Raw genomic sequence first — 21,016 nt, 5'->3', positions numbered from 1 at the left:
TGTGTCCGGCTGTCTTGTTGTCGTGGCACAGTTGTAGTACTTCCTCCCTCAGGGGAAGAGGCACATATAAACATTCATTGTGCAATAGCTGCCCTCCCGCCATTGTGAAAGGCGAAAGAGTATTTTGTTGGTCTTTCTTAAGTTCATCCTTCCAGGCCCTGGTGTATGGATCCTGCTGCTGCTTTGCTTTAATCCAATCAGAGACGAACAACTTGCCTTCTTCCAGCCTTTTGTGTTGATCTACCTTGTGGATGGAACTCAAAGTTATTTGGTTGCAGCTGGGGGTGGTGATGACTGAGGAACCTGATACTTCAGCTTGTATGTGAGGGTGTCTGGAAGGTTCTTCTGAGAGCCTGGGATATATGAGACGTAAAAGCCAAACTGAGAGAAAAATTGTGTCCACCTGATCTGTTGGAGCACGAAAGTTTTGGTGTTTTGCAGCACCTTTAAATTTTTAGAAGTAAATGGACAAGTGGGCTGCTCCTTCCCAGCAGGTGTCTCCATTGTTCAAAGGGATTTTTTATTTTTTTTTACTGCCAGCAGCTCTTTATTGAAAATGTAATAATTCCTTTCTGTTGGGTTGATTGCTCTCAAGTAAAATGCACATGGAAATAAATCCCCCCCCCCTCCTTCTCTGCTTGGAGTAGAACTGCGCCCGTTTCCAAGATGTAGCTGGTCTAATAGGTCTGACATAAGCAGGAGTAGGTAAAGGTTTCTAATTGTTACTTCAGTTTTTTGTAGTGATGCATTTGGGGTCCTTCCTTTCCCTTCAGACTGGCTGCTCTTCTTTTGGGGAAGACAAAAAATGTGAGCTCCAATGCTGGTGAATTGGAAGGGTGGCTGAATTCCATTTTGAGGTGGGCATCCAGATAATTAACTCCAGAGCAGGCACAGGGTACTGTTTCTTCGCTGGGGTTTGGACTCCAGGCTTCAAATGGATAGTACAGTCACCTGGGGAGTAATGGGGATGGGGGAGGGTTAATGGGGATGGGGTAAGAAAGCTCCTGCTTTCTCCCCAAACACATCTACGAGGTCTGCATTCTTTTCTGGCAGCACTGACCTGATTCCTTCCTTGTCCTGCAAGTGTTTGTGTGGAGGGCAGGTCAGTTTTCACTGCTAATAAACAATGTTGTTGGTATTTAAGTCTGGGAAATGGGGCAAAAATCACTTATCAACTGTCTCAACTTAGCAGTACAAATTTTGGACTCAATTGTAGTTGTAAGTCGAGGATCATCTGTACTACATTGATAGAGCTCTTCCATGGTATTTGAGGTGCCTTTCCTCACAGATCATCTCTTAAGTCATCAGCTAGGCTTTTCGTGAACTGGTCAATTAGAGCAATTAGGTCATTCTATCCTACTGAAAGATATTCCCTTAATCTCCTATGTCCCTTCTTGAGCTTCCAAAATCTTGACTAGGTACGATTCCAAAATCTTGACTAGCTGTGGGATCTCCAAAGCATCCTTTTGAGTTTATGCATTACATTGTCCAGCACTGGATCATTCCCCTTCGTGAACAATATTGCCCACTTAACTGTTGATACTTTCAGCAGGCTCAGCACAAAAGTCACTCATCCAGTCTGCTGACCATAAATATTTCATTCTAAGAGGTGAATGTCTGGAATTGATCTTGGTCCTCCTGCCCAAATATCTCTGGCGAGCTGTCATGGAAATACAGAAGCATTGGTTGAGCTGCTGTCTGTTGCACTGCTGAGGATTGAGACACATTTTGCCCCAGTCGCTGTGTTTGTTGTGTTGTGGCATTCTGCAAGTTGTCATCTGGGCATCTATTTGCTGTTGGTATTGTAACAACACAGCTGCCGGATGCCCAATGCTTAACAGGATTCCTTGAGGATCAGAGGCCATTCTAGAAATTCTTCTCTTTGGAAGAGAGTAAGGAACAGATACGACTGATATCAGCCCTCCCAGGTAAACCAGACAAAAAATATGATTAGATAAACTAAATCTACTTTATTGTAAGGCTACTCTAACAGAATCTTGCAAGTCTGAAAGTATAACATTTCCCATTGCCACCTTTATCTCCTTGATCCATTAGGGTCCTTCTTAAATTTCTTTTCTCTGACTGTTAAACCACTGGGGGGCCTCTCTTGTCTGACTGTTTCCTTGGCAGCACCTCTTCCCCTCTTTCCCCAATATAATTTCCACATTCCATTATTTAAAAAAATCATCTTTTCTAGAACACCTCACAATTGTTCTTGTGGGAAAAATAGGAGGAGAAGGAGGGGGAGGAAGGAGTTCTAGGTATGTTCGCTGCCTTCAGTTATTTATAAACAATAATAAAGATGGGAAGAAAAACAAATATATAGTACTTAATCTGATGCAATGTAATAACTAAGAAACTAATTGCACAACGTCAACTCAAAAACAAATCTTGAGTACAATTTTGTTTATTTCTAGGTATGTTTCTTTACAATAGCTGCCTCAGATTTTGAGAAGTACCTGTTTCATTTCACTTGTGTTTGGATTGCACAATGGAGAACCACTTTTTTTACATGGTTTGCTAAACAAGCCATAGTGAACTGATCTGTATATACTGTTTAAACTATAGTAGTGAGTTGACATATTGTGTAAGCCCAGAACAAATCACTTGGCTTAGTATAATATGTACACAAAGCCACCAACTCATTCAGGATCCATATAGGAACCTCTGTGAGGTCTATTAGTAGCACTCACTGTTTGGGGTTGTGGAGCGAGTTTAATAAAGAAAAATATTAAATGTCTTTTAATGGTAAAAATGGTAAATCCCCAATAGATGTATAGGAATGAATGTGCTATGAACAACATCCCCGATTCTATGTGATATATTATGCAATCACATTTGTGATATAATGCGAAAATTATATTGTCAAACTGGAAATCAAGCAGCAGATAGCTTTTAACATCATCAAGTGCTTGGAATGCCCATAAGAAAAGACATGTTGCCTTTGTTTGTTTTTGTTGGGTGTTTTTTAAAGCCATTTTATAAAATAGGACTGCAGCTCCTTTGAAATAGAAGCCCTGCAACATGCAGGGACATGTTTGAAGCTACCCTCTTTGAACAAATGAAACAGTCGTGTCTTTTTCCACGCCAGTGCAGCTATTTTTGTAAGCTGCTCCCAGCTGACTCTCCATGCACCTGCATCCGAAGCAAAGTGGCTGTGCGTGCACATTCATGCAAATACAGCTAGAAAGAGTGTTTGACATCACCACGAAGCCTGGAAAAACATATAGGTCTTTTATTGATTCAAAGAGAGCTGCTTTGTACACAGTTTCTTTAGAAGGATTTGTACTGCCCTGTTGTAAATTAGCAGTAACCAAGGATATGCGACTTCTAGATGTTTTAGACCACTGTTTCCGTAACTCTTTGTGTGGGACTGGCTGGTTGGACTTGATTAGATTTAACATCCAAAATATTTGGAAAATATCAGCTTGTCTACTTTTGAGGCAAGCAGAAAAGATGTAGAAAAGATTCTGAGTTATTTTATTCATGAGTTTATTAGTTTAGTTTAGAAAATTATGTACTGTGATTAAAATAGTAAATGATTACAGCAATAATGTGGATTTAATATTTTCTGCCTTTAGGTGTGTGACCTTAATTCTCTGTCAGAATGGTCGTCCTTGAAAATTCTGGGAGCTGAAGTCCACTCATCTAGCGTGTCCTCAGATAAGGGTACAATTTCATTATACTATTTAATACATGTAAACATTAAGCTTGTATTACTGCTATAATTAATGGAAATTGTCATAATTGTACTGTATGCTGCGCTGTTGATCCACAGGGTACTGTGGCTTCAAATCATTTTCAAATACAGGTAGTTATTATACTTGTTTAATGACTCTCATTGGGACCTAGATTTCTACTATGAAGTGAAACAGTCTTTAGGCAAAGCATCACATGAGCACACTACTTAGTGAAGTCAGTTCTGCTATTTCTGGTTGCAGTCATTAGTTACTCCATTGTTAGGCAAAGACCTCATGATTCTGTCCTGGACACACTCATGCCCGCTTCAACTTCACTTATTATCCTTCCGCCTACAATTTCTCATTTCCACTATCTATCTTTGCTGCCCCCTGCCATCCTAGTTGATCTTCACCATCTTCCACTGTTGAGGAAGAAGGCCTGGCCGAGGCATCTGCTGGCTCTTTGTGAGGCCTTTGCCGTATCCATCTATCCTTCCCCCCACATTCCACAACCTGCCTTTGTTGCCCCCAGTTAAACATCTACACACACACACACACACACACACACACCAACTCCCCACTGCTGGCAAAGTGCACCTGGCCAAGGCAGCTGCTGGCTTTGAGTGAAGTTCATCTGGGAAAGCAGGGGTACATGGCAGAGTGCAGGGCATCCAAACAGGTAGAGATGGGAAGGTGGCAGTTAGTTGGGAAATTGAACCACATGCTGTGGTCATAAAAGCAAGTGGTCTGCCAAGCACCCAAATTTTGATCACTTGACCATGGAGCTGCTGCTGCTGAAACAGCTGTAATTTTGAAGGCTGGTTGTAAGTACTGTGAGAAGTTTCATATCATATATATTTTATTCGTTATATTATTTCCATCTTCCCCCTAAAATATTAACAGAATTCACAACAGTCTGAGAATTAGTGTGTCTCCACTAGATAATTGACAGTCCAGCTGAAACTAAGTTAATCAACTAAAATTAGCAAACTTTCTTAAATAATTAACCCAGACCTAATCCACATATCAATGGGAAAGGTTACATAGAGTTAATTAAATTAGGTCTCCTAGAGCAGTGGTTGCCAACCGGTGGGCCGGGGACCACTGGTGGTCCGTGAGAAAATTTTGGAGGTCCGCAGAGAAATGTCCCCACCAAAAGCACTCCCCCCAAAGCAATTAATCCAGACTGCGTGGGAACACAAGGCTGTGCCACCCACATGGCCTGCCCACCTGCTGGCCGAACACAAACCTTACCTTGAGTAGAGCCACGCGAGCTGTAACTGGAAGGTAAGACCAACAGGAGGGAAATCTGCCCCGGGCTGGCTTGCTGACGTTGGTGGGAAAGTCAGTCCCATATTCCAGAGCTGCAAGACTGGCCCTTTGATCATCCCAGAGCAGCTCCTCTAGTCCATGGCAGGCCGGTGCACCCGGGCGGAGGAGCAGCTGCTCCAGGATGACCAAAGGGCCAGTCCTGTGACTACTGCAGCTCTGGAATATGGACTGACTTTCCCGCCAGTGTCAGCAAGCCACCGTCAGTCAAAATTCATATTAGTGGTCCACGGGATTTAAAATTATGAGTTTGGTGGTCCCTGAGGTCCAAAAGGTTGGCAACCCCTGTCCTAGAGCAGCGCCCCCCAACCTTTTGGATATCAAGGACTGGTTCCTTAGAGAGGGAGACTTTTCTGAGGAACGGAGGGGGCATGGTTTTGTGTGCTGCCTGCATCCTGTGGATTGTTTGTATGGCCCAATTTCTAGCATATCACGGCCTGGTGCCAGTCCATGGACCGGGGGTTGGGGACCCCTGGCCCAGAAGAAGTGTATAAATATACTTACACATACACACGCACACACATGCCCCTCAAGTGTCACCCTAAAATCAGCAGATAACACCCCGGACAAATTCCCCTTATAAAAATCTGCTGCTGTATCCCTTTTCTGTGCAGCCTGCCCCTAAATGCAAACTGTTTTGCTTTTAGAAATAAATATGTATTCTTTCCTCACAGCTGTCTGGATCTCATTTTTATTTATTCTTGCACAGCTCCTGCTCAAGTTGGAACCCCAAATTATTCTTCTGACAGTACTATTTGCTCAATGCTGTTGTAACTTTGAATAGTCATTGAATGAATGTTGGTTAAGTGAGGACTACCTGTAAGGAATTAGTGGTTATTTTTGAACAGAGGCGGTTGGAATCATTCTGCCAGAGCAAGAGGAATCTTTGTGCTTTCAACAGTCATTTTGTAGCTTACTATAAAGGGCTTATTTCAGTTTTGTATACCTTAAAATGTGTTTTACAACTGTTACCAGTTATAGATATGAATGATTCTTGAAAACAAGGCAGAAGAATCAACCATTATGCTTTTCACTGCCGCAGTAGAAAAAGAGGATATAGTGGAATACTGCAGAATCAGTGATATACTGTATAGGGATATAGTGGAATACTGCAGAATCTGTACATCAGTGACATACAGTAAGCAAGGACACTGTTGCTTTAAAATCTATTTAATCTCAAAGCCAGAATTTAGTTAGAATTTAAATATACACAATACGAATCTTTATCAGCATAGATCTGTTGAATGACTTCCTGATTTTCTTTTCTAACTTATTTTGTTCAAACTCCTAGCTATTTTTGGCAACCTCTAAAACTGTCTTCATCCTACATTGTAAATCCTAATAGTACTTCATTTTGTAGTGTAAATCTTTCATAGATCATTGTGTTCCTGCTGAAGAGCCAGAGAGCTGCTTCCTCTCTTGACATAATAACATTTTGTTTCTTATTTTGAAAGTTCTTTTCTGAGCACTTAGATTTTGTTTCATTCTTGAGCCCTGTTTGAATCTCTCTCAGATTCTTTGCTACCCATAATCCCCAATAGCAATACAGTCTGTCCTCCACCTATGACCTCAATTGAGCCCAAAATTTCTGTTGCAAAGCAAGACATTTGTTAAGTGAATTTTGCCTTATTTTATGACCTTTCTTACTGCAGTTAAGTTAATCACTGTAGTTGTTAACTTAATAACATGGTTGTTAAGTGAATCTGGCTTCCCCATTGACTTTGATTGTCAGAAGGTCACAAAAAGTGATCCCATGACCCAGAGGTGGTATTCAGCATGTTCTGACCAGTTCTGGAGGAGGACAGAAATTTTGAGTAGTTCGGAGAACTGGTAAATACCACCTCTGACTTGGACATTTTACAGTATCCTTCCCCTGCCAGGCCCACCAAGCCGCGCCCACAGAACCGGTAGTAAAAACAATTGCATCCCACCACTGCCATGACTCCAGGATACTGCAACCATCATAAATACGAATCAGTTGCCAAGCATCCAAATTTTAATCACATGGCCATGGGGATGCTGTAATGGTTGTAAGTATGAAAAATGGTCATAAGTCACTTTTTTTCAGTACCATTGCAACTTCGAATGGTAACTAAATGGTGTAAATCAAGAATTACCTGTATTGGATTAGTGTTGTCTTAATTTCTGAGGACATTCATTTTTCTGAAATTCTGTAGAGTATATGTTCCTTTTGGCCTTACAGTTGTGGTTTTGGTTGCAAGAAAGAATACTTTCCAGCATTCGTGCATGTATGAAAGGAAATGAAGAAGTGAAACCTGTGGGATAGGCTGACTGTGAGAGCTAAGATTTGGCCGTTTGGGCAGGCCACGTGGCTACCCACAAGCAGAGAGGGAGCTATCTTAAGCTTAGGAATTTATTTTTTCTTCCCTTCAATTGTGTCTGATTCTTAGAGATTTCCTGAACAAATCCCTGCAAAGTTTTTCAGAAGTGGTTTGCCATTGCCTCCTTCCTAGGGCTGAGGCACTGGCCCAAGATCACTCAGCTCGCTTTGTGCCCAAGTTGGGACTAGAACTCGCTCACATTCTGCTACCGTGTTTCTCCAACAATACGGCCTCCACCAATAGGAAGGCCCAGCATGTGTTTTGGGCATAAAATCAAATTAAGCCCCTCCCCCAAATTTAGGCCTATTTTAAAATATGCAAAATAAGGGGAAGGGCGGGAGACTTGCCGTTAGGTGCGCCCGGCGGGCCGGAATTCCTCGCCACCAGCCGCTCCTAACGGGCGATCATGGCCAAGCACAAAGAGCTCCCTACTCCCACCTTTGCTGCAGACACCTTTGGCACCCGCCGCTGTTGCTTTCCCTTCTGCCCATTACGCCGCCACGTTTGGAGATGCCGCCCGTGATTGGAGCGCAGTCGCCATTTGGAGCTCCAAACTCGGAAGTGGCAGCTCCAAACATGACGCGGGCGATCTTTTATTTTGGTCCGAGTTCAGAGCAAGCAAGAGAGGGAGACCGCGATGCCTTGCTAAAGAGCTTTCGCCTTCCCTCCTTGCAGCGCGCATGCGTCCCAAGCAACACTCCGCCCAAGAGTCGTCCTACTGCCTTCACTCTGCATCAATTACACGACTCCGCCCCCCTCCGTCTCACCCTCCTGCGCTTTGGGCATCTCAGTGTGATCGCGACCCTGTCCTTTCCACCTGGCGCCCTTGCTGCTTTCTGGCTCTTTAGCACCGGCTTCATGTTTGGAGCACTGCCGCTGTTTGGAGCTCCAAACGGCGGCGGAAGCTCCAAATGCGGAACCTCCAAACATGACGGTGGGCGATCTTTTTATTTTGGTCAGCTCGCTCTGAACTTCGCGCTAAAAGGAGATAAAAGGAGAACTAATCAAATTTGTAGACCACACCTGCAGGAATAGCCAACACTCCAGAAGATAGGCTCAAGATGCAGAAGGATCTCGACAGACTTGAACATTGGGCTTCATCTAACAAAATGAAAGTACGGTTCTGCATTTAGGCAAGAAAACCAAATGGATGGGTAGAGAATAGGTGATACTTGGCTCAATAGCAGTAACTGAGAAAGAGATCTTGGAGTCCTAGTGGACAATTGCTTAAATATGAGCCAGCAGTGTGCTGCAGCTACCAAAAAAGCCACTGTAGTCCTAAGCTGCATTAACAGACGGGTAGAATCAAGATCACATGAAGTGTTAGTACCACTTTATAATGCCTTGGTAAGACTAAAATGAAAATGTTGAATCCAGCTTTGGTATGATATAAAAAAATGTAGACTCTGAAAAGATTGCAAAAAAAGAGCAACAGAGATGATTAGGGAATCTGGACACTAAAAACGTATGAAGAACAGTTACAGAAATTGGGTATGTCTAGTCTAATGAGAAGAAGGACTAGGGGAGACAGTGTTCCAATATCTAAGGGGATGCCACAAAGAAGAGGGTAGAGTCAACCTATTCTCCAAAGCACCTGAAGGCAGGACAAGAAGCAATGGATGAAAACTAATCAAGGAGAGAAGCAAACTAGAACTGAGGAGAAATTTCCTGACAATTTGAACAATTAATCTGTGGAACAACTTGCCTCCAGAAGTTGTGGGTGCTCCAGTTCAAGATTGGATGACCATTTGTTTGAAATAGTATAGGGTTTCCTGCCTGAACAGGAGGTTGGACTAGAAGACCTCCAAGGTCCCTTTCAACTCTGTTATTGGCTTGGTGGTTAAAGACGTTGTCAGCTGAAAAGCTGGCAGCCCGGGTTCGAGACCCAAGCACCATGCAACAGGGTGAGCTCATGTTACTAATCCCAGCTCCTGCCCACCCAGCAGTTCGAAAGCATGCAAATGCAAGTAGATAAATAGGTATTACTTCAGTGAGAAGATAACAGTGTTCCATGCTCCTTGGTGTATAGACATGCTGGCCACATGACCATGGAAATATCTGGTCAATTCTGGCTCCATCCGCTAAGAAACAGAGATGAGCACCATCCCCTAGAACCAGACCCAACTGCAAAGAGGAAATCTTTAATGTTAGGAATGATAGTCACCTAACAGTTGGGTTGGCAATATATTAACCAGAATAGTAATTTAAGACTGTTGTATCTTTAAGAGAATGCTGTAATTGTGATTGGCTGAGGTTCCTCCAATGGCCATAAGATGGAGCCAGAAACCTGGTTTCTCTCTTCTTGCATTTCCTGTATTGCCTTTTTGCCTGATCGTTGTTCTGCGTGGATTGCTGTGAGTCTTGCAACTGTTAGCAAACTTCGTTTACTGAACTTTGTTTATGATACTGGACTTTGCTTTTGGATTATCCCTGGACTGATTATTTAGAATACTAACTGCTTTAACCGTGTATGATTTGGACTGTTTGTTAGACTTTGTTTACCCATTTACTGGAAGTAAAACTTACATTTTACTATTCAGTGTATCTGTATGCTGGTTGTGCGTTATTCAACATCACTCTCACTACGTTTCCCTCAGTGCACTCATTCTTTTTTTTTTTTAAAGCAAGTTTTATTAATTTCAAAAAACAAACAGATCATCATCAACCATTACATATTTGAACCTTTTTCCATTATAGATTTAACAAGTCAGATAAAACCTTATCTTATACAATACATTTCTATATTATTTCATCTATTTCTTTCTGACTTGATTATCATCACTCTCTTTCTATGTTTCTACAAGGTTTCACCAATACTCTCAAAGACATAAACAAACACAAACATACATATAAAAAATCTTTTAGTAAAGTAACTTGGCCCCAGGTACCTCTCTTTATATGGGCTTTAATTATATTCATGCTCATCTTACAGATCATTACTTATTTTATTTACCATTCTGTATCTTCCATATAAACTTCTCCATACATTTCACTCTTCATAATTCACTCTTATTCAATCCATCTTAATTTAAATCATTATATTTGTATCTTTTGCCCATCCTTTATTATCCCTCTATCTCATTCCTTATAATAATAATAAAAAAAAAGAATTTCTCCTGAAATCTCTAATCAGAGTATGATGCCTTTCTATCCTCTCCCTAAATTAATTAAATTAACATTTAAAATAACACCTAATACCCAATTTGATTCTGCTTGGTACATTCTATCTACTAATTTTTACTTTTAGTAACAATAAAAACAGAGTAAAAAATCAAAAATGTTTAAATACATAATATCCTCCTAAATACGTAGTTAAATAATAAATCTAAATAATAAATCTTATAGCATTCTCATTGCCTTTCCCTTCAATATTTTATTACATTTTAAAAATCAATCATTATTAAACATTTCAACATTTTAATTTCTTATTAACTCTTAAGCCATTCTAATTTTCTATTTCTAATACGGATGTTACAGTACCATCTTGTGTACCTTGCAGAATCTTTTTTTAAAAAAATTTATGCTTTACCCATTATCCCTAAAAAGGATTCCTCTTTTCCCATCTAATTTTAAAACTTTGTGGCTTTTCTCCGTCTTTCCCCTTTCTTTCTTCCCCCACCAAATCTTCCTACCCCCCTTCTTCTAACCTCTGTCTTGCCGGCATCCCTTCTCTGTTGTATTCCCTTTTTCTCTTGTTTGCTATCATTGTATTTATTTTGCATCATATTTTTCTCTTTCTTAAATGTTTTTTTAGATCTTAAGTCCTTCATTTTCCTCGCTTCCTTCCTTCCTTCTTTCTTAGATGAATTTTGGGATTCATTGAAGATGGCGCCTTCATCTTCTTTCTTGTTGTTCTTCAGCTTCCATCTGTATTGTCTGTTCATAGTTAACCAACGCCATTTTAAAAAAGAAAAGCTTTTTCCATACCATCTTTACAGGCTGCTTTTGTTTGCTCATATTCATCCCTCAGTTCCTCCAAAGAAAAAGCCATTATAGATCTTTTCTTTCTTTTTCCCTCTTTCTTCTCACACCAACCAAAATATTCCAAAAGAAAAACAAGACAACCCCAAAGTCCACAATCCTCAATCAATCCAATCCAAGCCAAAATTCCCCCTTTCTCTTCCAGGGGTAGTATCAGACAAAGGAAAAAGAAAGTTCAAATCTGTGTTTTGAAGCCTTATTAAGATTTTATTTCTGTTTTCAAATCCTTAAGGCATCTCCTCCAACAAAATCCAACCAGATAAATATATTTTTTGTCCTCTCCCTTCCGACTTATCCCAAAAAGCTAGTTTTACCTGAAAAAAAACAGGTTTCTCAATATCCATTTATTAATTCCGTCGGGGGAGAGTAAACTTTCCTTTCAGCACCTCAGAATTGCCGCTTATTTCCTCTTGTGGAAAGAATCATCCAAAAAGCCATCATTTTCAGGAATTAAATTAAATATATCTTAGAGTCCCTGGGTCAACCAAGAAAACTTTCACTTTTAAAAACTTTCTCCTCTTCCTCCAGCGCATACTTGCCCAGCTGCCGGCTTCTTTGTGGCGGCATTACGGACCGCCGCTGCACCGTCTTGGTAAAAGGAGGTTCTGCCGGCTAGGGAGGGGGTCTGCAGCACCCCAAACCCTTTCCCGGATCCCCTACCTTCAGCTGCCCTGCAGGGCAGCCTTGCTCGCACCCTTCGGTCGGAGCCCCAAAAACGCTAGCGCGGCAGGGATCGCGCAGCTTCGCGAATCCCTACCGCCGCAAAGCCGACAAACCGGAAATCCCCTCAGTGCACTCATTCTAATGGGGAATACCTCAACATTTACCTTTACCTTAATTTAGTTTTGGGCATGTTGATTAGGAATCTGTGATAACTAGCTGCTAATCCTGCTAGGAAAAGCCTTCTAACGGTTTGAGACTTCCATGTTAGCTCTCTTTTATCTATTTATCTAGTGTGTAGGTTGGATTAACTTCCTCTTTATTGTCCAGTTTCCAGAAAAACTTCAGTACTCTAACAGATGAACCTTCTTTGGGTGATTCTGTTGAAACATTCTGTCTTGAGGAATGTATAAATCCTCTGTCTCACTGCTTTATGCTTTTATTTTGGAAAGCTTTTAATTAATGCATTAGTTCTGTGACTTTGTTCTATGCTGCTAGTTACTCTGTTTTTTACATTTTATAAGAATAACTAAAATAATAAAACTGCATTAACCTTTGTATTATTTTTGTTACTTTTTATTTAAAAATGGTTTTATCATAGTGTATATGATTCTTGCATCTAGTCTCTATTTTATCTTATTAAAAAGCATTAGGTGAAAGTTGCAGTTGATTAAAACCATGTTGTATGGTGGGTGAAGTTCAATCTTTATGGCCTATTTCGTGATGACTGCAGCTATAGATGTTTGCAATTCAGAATGTAAGAACAATTTAATGATTATGGATTACTAAATGAAAGAAAATTTGATTTCTTGGTGCCTGTGAAACTAAGAAAAAGGGGAAATGCGTAATGAAATTGAAGAAAGATGATCTGATTTTGTGAGATAGAATTGATGAATGCATGCCTAGAAGTGGAAATGTAATTTTAATTATGAATGATTGATCTGAAATACCATGTTTCTGCAACAGTACGGCCTCCACCAATAGGAAGGCCCAGCATGATTTCTAGGCATGAGGTGAAATTAAGCCCTGCCCCCAAAATTTAGACCTATTTAAACCATGCGTTTCCCCGCCATTTCTCACATCGTTCGTTAGAACTACACGAGGTGAAGAGAAATGGGGGGGAAGGGTGGGGGGGATGGGGAGAAAACTTGCCTTTAGGAGTGCCCTGCAGGTAGCCTATGCTAGAACACCCCTGTTAGGAATATAAGTCACCTAACAGGTATTTGGGTTAGAAATATATAAACCAGGATAGACATTTTAAAACTGTATCTTTAAGAAAATGCAAAACTGTAGTTGGGTGTGGTTTCTCAAATGGCCATAAGATGGAGCCAGAAACCTGGGTTGTTTAGTCTTAATCTCGGAAGAGAGTGTGTCTCCATCTCTGTTTCCTTCTGTTGGAAAGTATTGCTGTTCCTCCATTTCTTCTAATTGACTGGTATTACTGGATTTAATGTAAGTCTGTTACTGAACTGTTTTTGACACTGGACTTTGTTATTGAATTATCCCTGGATTGAAAACTGACTGATTTAACTTGTGAATGACTTTGGATTGCTTATTTTGGACTTTGCTTAAACCTTTCTGGAAGTAAAAACCTACATTTACCGTACAGTGTATCTGTGTGCTCTGTGTGTATTATTCCAACACTACTCTCTATACGTCTCCCTGTATGCGCTCATTCTCCTAACGGGGAATTACCTCAACAACCCTGATAGCTGATAGAAGCTCCCTGAAGGCAGAGTCCCCAGCCGCTTCAGGGCATGGCGTGGCTACCCGTGTCCCCTCGCCTTTAGGGCAGTCTCTTTCGGGTGATGGAAGCTCCCCAATGCAGTCACCAGCCACTTCGATCGTTTTTCAGGGGTCAAAAAAAAAATAAGGCCCGGCCTAATTTTGTGAGGAACATGGTATACATCAGCAAATGAACTGGAGTAGCCTAGGCTATAATGCTGTGACTGAAAGCAGGAATCAATAGCAAGAACAATTGGACTTATATAGCACTTCGTAGTGTTTTACAGGCCTCTCTAAACAGTTTACAACATCTGTATAATGCCCCCTACAATCTGGGTCCTCATTTTACTGACCTTGGAAAGATGGAAGCTTCAGTCAATCTTGAGCTGATCAGAATCGAACTCTAAGCTGTGGATAGAGTTAGCCTGCAATACTGCACTCTAACCACTGCACCTCATTTCAAGGCTGATTATGGAATAACTAGATATGACTGGGGATATATTTTACAAGGGTTTGACTTAATAATATCTGGGAAAATTATTCTGCTAAATGACATGAATAGATGACTAGGACTGAGACAAAAGAGTACAGAAAAAGTGATTGTGTTGAAAATGGTAATTAGTAACTGCATTGAAAAAGATCTACTTTGAACGTGGTTTAAGTGTAAACCCATTCACACGTGGCAAAGACTATAAACTTGATAGATTTGATTTTTATGACTGATTAAGAGAATTTGAGAAGGGTACAAGCGAGATCAGAGATTCTGAATGTGGGAATGGCCATTTTGTGGATGATCTCAATAATAAAATTTGGAAAAAAACTGGAGGTGGAAGAAAAGAAATCAGAATGAAAAAGAATTACTATAAATCTATGCTTGGCAGTTGGAAGATTTTTGTATTATTCCTTTATATAAGGGGAAAGGTAGCACAAGTGAATCCACAAACTACTGGATGTGTTTGTTATGGATATCTTAAGTTTGCTGTATTCTGCAAGTAATAACAGGAAGAAAATCTGAAAAATGTTGTTATGGCATTATGCCAGTCATGGAAAGTACAGTTTCATAAAAGTTAGTAGACAATTCCAGATGGGGTGAAAACTTATAGTAGACGTGGAAATTAGATAAAATAAGATTTCTAAATTATATAGCATAATTCAAACAAATACAAAATAGCAGTTAAATGAGCAGTTTCTTATTTTTTTCATACACTAGCAAGTTTAGGTAGATTAAGATTTGTTTTGGGTAACTATAAGTTCTTCATCTGCATCTTTATCCAGTACTAAAGCCACTTCTACAGAGAGATTCTGTGCCACTTCAAAAGCAACTCTGTATTCCCATGGTGTCGGTAATTTTGAAAAACTGAGCTGGTTTATTTCTAGATCAGCTTATTTTTGCTGAGGGGTGATGCTTTGGTTTGTTTGTTTGTATTATTTTTGAGATATTTCTTCATACAAGGAGTCTTGCTTTACCCCTCCTGCTGGTTCCTGAGCTTCTACCACCTTTGCTCTTTGTTCTTAAAATTTCAAGGCAGCAAAAGTGAAGATGATCATAGATCATCATCAAATTGCTCTGAGTAGTTGGAGAATGACAATGATGGGTGTTTGAAAACTATCTCACAACTAACTGAATCAAACAGAACTTATTCTCTGTGTTTATACGCCTACCTATAGTTATTCATTTTATGCACAGAAATATATAATTATTGTAAAAAGTCCATAAAGTCCATAAAGATAAAAACAATAGTAGTAATACAATCAGAGGGAAAATTATACTTGATAATGAGTCCCTGCAGTTTTTTGGCAACATTTTGGATATGGATTGCTATTTCCTTTTCCCCAAGGCTAAGAGAGAGTGATTGGTTCAAAGTCACCCAGCTGGCCTTGTGCTTAAGACAGGACTAAAGTTCAACATCTCTGCCTTAACATCCAACTGGTTCTTATAATATTAATATAGAATTAGCTTGATTCTGTTATCATTTTATTAAATCTAAGCCACATAGAAACATCCTGTTTCATCATCTCATTTTATAATATTAAGAAATGTTAAAGTTCAAGAGGGAACACACATTTTGAATCCGTTCTTTAATATGTCAACAAGTGTTGATTCATTTTGACTTATGTAGGATAATTCTCTGTGCCAACTTTCGGACTCAATACAGCCAGTTCTTCATAAAATTGCATATTTTGGAGTATAATTGAGCATCTCATTTACTAACTGCTGTGGCTTTTCTCAGAGTTATGTTACCAGATGTAATCACTTGAAAACAAAAAAGAGCCACACAGAAACCTGACTTAATAATATAAGTCAGAGAAATCTCAAATTACAATGCCAATGCCAAAAAAATTGATATCCATCTTTTTAAAATCATTGTTGAGTCCATAATACATAGAACAAGATTGTCTGATGATTTAACTTTAGACTTCAGTCATAAGTACAATTTTTTTCTTAAAAATTTGGTCTCTTAATATTCCAAACTTGGATATTTCAATACTTTTTCCTGTGTACGTATGTATCTGTTTTATGTACGTATTCAATATTGGATATGTAATTTATCTTTGGAGATTAGAATGGCCCCAGACCGTTTGCTTTTCATAAGGCCTTCAGCAACCTGGAGTGCTGAATAGGTCAAGGGCCCCATTTCCTGGCTGTATTGCTTACTGGCCAATATCTTGCTCCTATGAATGTTTGGATGTTTTTAGTGTTTTTACCGTTTTAAAATGTTTTTAGTATTTTTAGTATTGCAACATCTCTTTGAGAGAAATGGGCAGTTTAGGAATGCAAAATATAAATAAATAATTTTTTTGAATTGTAAGCTGCCCAGAGTCATTGACCGAAATGGGTGCTTATAGAAATTGAATGAATGGATATCAACCTGAAGCTAATAGTTTTGCATTTGGTTATAATTTCAATCTAAACACACAATAATACCATGTCTAACTGGTGACAGTAAGTTTTAGCATTTGAGTTAAGTTTACACATTAGTGTCCCGCTAAACTGACCTCTTCTCAAGAGCCACATAGTTTTGTTTTTCAATCTCATCAATGTCCAAAGCAAACTGGAGAACTGAAGTGTTGACTTTGGTTTAGAAACTCTCATTTGAATCTGTGCTGGCTGTGAAACTGAGTGATGGGCAGCTCATAAACCGTACATGATCTTTCCAACTACCCTATTTGTGGACCACAAACACTCTGAAATTGTGGCAAAATTCAGTGGCAAGATGGTTGACATTTAGTAGTGGGAAATTTGGGATTTAAGAGTGAGAAAGGAGCACTTCATCCCTGAGAAACCACCATTCCCATGTACACAATTAAAATGTGACCCAAAGGGGACAGTTTTTGGCTACAGTATCACTGAATTGCTTTCCACAGTCATTTAGAAAGTTATGATTCCTCAGAAGTAGCCAACCGTGGACCAAAGGACCTTAATTGTGTCTCTCATAAGCAGAGAGAACACAATTATTTCTTCTTTGATCTGCTAGAAGTAAAGAATACAGTTCAATAATAATATGTACATTTTTCAACATTATATGAAAACACTGCATTTTTTTAAACCTAAACTTCATATAGATGTCATTTCCAATTTATTGCCCTCCAGATGTGTTGGACTATATTATTTATTACCAAGACATCCAAGGTGATGGATGTTTTAATTCTCTTATATTTTGATATATCTGACATTTCTATAAAATTTTGAATTTCTTCTCCATCATCTGTTTTGTGTAGGACTAGTTTATCCAGCCACAATAGTGCTGGTGTGATACGGAGACTAAAGATACGGATTAGTTGCAGTGCACAATTTTCCCTTCTTTATTTGTTAACAGGCTTTATGGGCCTTGTTTCTTCTTCAAGTGCTTAGGTGATGGCCTGTTGTTCCACCCTGACTTTTTAACTCTGATAGCAATAGACTTATATACCGCTTCACAGTGCTTTACAGCCCTCTCTAAGTGGTCTTACAGAGTCAGCCAATTGACCCCAGCAATCTGGGTCCTCATTTTACCGACCTGACCTCGGAAGGGTGAAAGTTAGAGTCAATCTTGAGGTGATGAGACTCAAACTGCCGAACTGCTGGCAGCTGGTGGTCAGCAGTATTAAATGGATGTAGTTCTTTTTTTTTTTTTAATCAAGTAAAATAATTAGAAAAATATTTTCTTCTCCAGAGGAAAAAACCCTCTCTGGTGCCATATGAATACTGTCACATTCAATTTCATATGATCTAAATTAGGCCATCTAACCAGGACATAACAAGATCCTTCAAGCCACTGAGGAAATTGCCTGTATAATATTCCTGATACTTGCATAAGATGACTAATAATGGGTTTTTAATTAGCTTTTCAGCTTTTTTCCCCCAGTTGTGTTAAGATGCTTTTTAAAAATCAAAGGCAGCATTTAGCATGTTGACAGAGGGAGACATTATATGTAGGACATCTGTAAAAATTGTAACTAGCAACTAATGCATATGTGCATTTTTGGTACTCTTCTGTTCAGCTTAATCTGTTTTAAAAATGAGTCAAATACTACTGATAAAACCATGAGCCACACTTAAACCATTATGAAAACTAATGTATTGAATGCATTTATGCCCTCAGGAACAACATCTAACTCACCAAATATTTAAGACATAAGTGGTGTTTGTTTGCTTGCTTATTTATTTAGTTATTTATTTATTTAGGCTGTGTCCATTTTCATCAAGGGAGAAAGGGACACTTGCATTACAGCTTGCACATTTTTAAGTGAATGCCTGAAATGAGCATTTTACTGAACTGAATTGCTTTTCTTCCGCTTTTTGTCCATAAAAGGAAAAGAACACTGCAGTGTGATTTGTGATCCCCCCCACATACACATAAGATCAAAACACTGTTTATCTTGAGAAGATGAGGTGCTGAGGTTTTGAGCAGAGATGTTAAGAGTCAAAGTCTGCACAATTAATTTTAGGAGTTCCTAAAATACAGGATCTGTTTCACTGAGGTTTGTCTTCAGTTTTTTTTTTTTAATTATAATCTATAGTTTTAAACGTATCTTTTACAGTTTTTATTTCATAATGAAATCATTAGTTTTAACTGTTTTCAGCTTAATGCTGCTTATATGAGAACTATGCATACTGTACTAGATTCAGATTTTATTATTGTGGTAGGCCAAGAAAAATGCAATTATTTCAGCATTTCTTCAATCTTAGGCGTCTTGATTTTTTAAAAGCTGCTATTTACAACAATAAACATTCAGTTTGCTTGTCTAGGTGTTTTCCTGGACTTCAAAATATTATTTTCTGCTGTGTATTTGATGATCAACAGTGGATTAATAATTCTGACTAGCCTTTAGTTCTTGGAAGAACATAGAGCTGTAGGTGCTCCATCAATGTAGATTTTTAAAGAAAAGATTGGATAATCATTATCTATGATGGAATAAGAAACTACTATTTTGGATAGGAAGTTGGCCTATAAGACCCCCAAGCCCTCTTCTAGCCCATGATTATGTTCCTATTTCTAACCATATGATGAAGTATCATAATTTAGTAGTTCTCCAATTTCATTCTTATATGAAATTATGCTAAGACTTACAAAGATTACGTTGCCTTCCAGCTTGTACATCTTAGTCATAGGGGCAACCTGTCCTGATTCTCTCAGAGCGCTAATTTCCAGGAAATGTTATTAATTATCCTGACAAGAGATTAACTGCATGGCTGTCAGTTCTAGTCATACATCAGGTATATCTGAAATGTAATTTTCTACTAGCTATGCTGTTTGAGTTATTCTATAGTGAAAGTAGAAGGGAAGATAAATATAAAAATATATAAAAACTAGGGTCCTTCCTTAAAAAAAAAAACCTGGAAAAGTTTTATCCTGAAATTTTAACTGAATTGAGAAATAAGATGACTGCCAAGGTTGTTTAGCCCAGCAGCACAATAGTATTGACCACTAATATGTTTTTATTGTCTTGCTGTTATGTTTGATTGCATCTGGTGGTGAGTACACAGCCAGAGGGCTTGAATGGAATCCATTCTGCACTTCACATTAACACAGAGTCAAAGAAACACTTTGTTGTTTTTAACACATTTTTATGCAATTGCCAAGATACCTACATCCTGTGATCCCATGTGAATTCCAAAGAATTCTCATTTAAAATTGAGAGGCAGACAACTTGCTAATTTTTACGTTAACATATCTGTAATCCATCCTATAGGAGTTGCTGTTTGGCCAGAGAAAAACCTTCATCACAATAAACAAATTGAAGCCAAACTTAACTTTTCAGTCTCCCTTAGGTCAAACATGGTGATTCTGTGGCATGGTTTGTCATTGCTTTCTTCCAAGATGGTGTCTTAAACTTCTCTGTGTAGTCTACAAGCCAAATATTTTTGGAAGACTGCCATTCAAATACTAAGCAGGCCCATCCTTGGCTTCTGAGCCATAAAAAATCAGCAGGTGATTAAAAAAAAAACAACTTTTACTTAATATGAAAAAAGAATTAAGATAGGGAATTTATTGTGCATTCTTAGGTGATCCCATTTGCATCTGGAGATATTCAGAAAGGTTAAGGGAGAACATTTAAGTACATTATATCTTCGCCTAGCTTCTATATATAAGAAGTGTTTATTCATCTGCAGAGTAAAGAGAATGTTAAGACAAGCTTAAAATTCTATGTCTTACTCATCATCAGATATTGAATGAACTAGGATTGCTAGAGCAGTGATAGCTAACCTTTTCCACGTTGTGTGCCAAAAATGTGCTCGTGTGCACGCACTCGTGTGCCTGCACTCATGATGCAATGCGTGCGTGAATCCCCCGCCCCCGCACATGTGCATGCAACCCCCCTGCACCGCATTCCTCTGTGCATGCACACACGACCACCTGCGCTTGCACTGCGCACCTCTGCACATGCGTGCACAATTCCCCTGCACCGCACGCCTCTGTACATGCATGCGCAACCCCCGCACATCGCATGCCTCTGTGCATACACGCACAGAGCCCACGCACGCGTCTCCCCCCATGCATGCGCAGCAGATACCCAACAATTGGCTGGCGGGGGGCACGGTGCTAGAGTATCCAGGCTCCATCTTGAAAACAACAATTTGCAATATTGGAGTTAATGTTATAATATTCCTACAGCAAGTTAAGATCAGTAAGAGAAGGGCAGAAAGGCTAGCTGACCCATATTTCCTGATGGACATCATTTGTTTCTATTTAATGCGCCATTTTGAAAAGAAGAGAGAGAATAACAATTGAGGACAAACAAAATATTATTGGAAATTTGTTTGGGGCCTAGTCATTTTATTTTGGAATATTTCATCTTAGTCATATTGTAAATTGT

The 21,016-nt window shown here is 39.2% G+C and overlaps 1 protein-coding gene across 15 annotated transcripts in view; it reads left to right on the top strand.

The window, feature by feature from the left end:
• Positions 1 to 21,016, top strand: part of CYRIA (CYFIP related Rac1 interactor A) — an 82,322-nt gene that overhangs the window by 20,710 nt on the left and 40,596 nt on the right. For 11 of the 15 annotated variants that reach the window (XM_026674292.2, XM_087946960.1, XM_087946944.1 and 8 more), the window contains exon 2: positions 3,582 to 3,669. The exons of 3 other annotated variants lie outside the window; for them this stretch is intronic. The gene's annotated coding sequence lies outside the window, so the exon portion shown is untranslated. Of the gene's footprint in view, positions 1 to 1,818; positions 1,929 to 3,581; positions 3,670 to 21,016 lie in introns of those variants that run through there. One more of the 15 variants, XM_087946926.1, reaches the window with a different exon arrangement.

This window comes from Notechis scutatus, chromosome 1 (assembly GCF_049901735.1).
Source record: "Notechis scutatus isolate UNSWTSFEM ecotype Mainland chromosome 1, rNotScu1.2, whole genome shotgun sequence".
Taxonomy (NCBI): domain Eukaryota; kingdom Metazoa; phylum Chordata; class Lepidosauria; order Squamata; family Elapidae; genus Notechis; species Notechis scutatus.
This window is presented reverse-complemented; position numbering and strand designations above follow the sequence as displayed.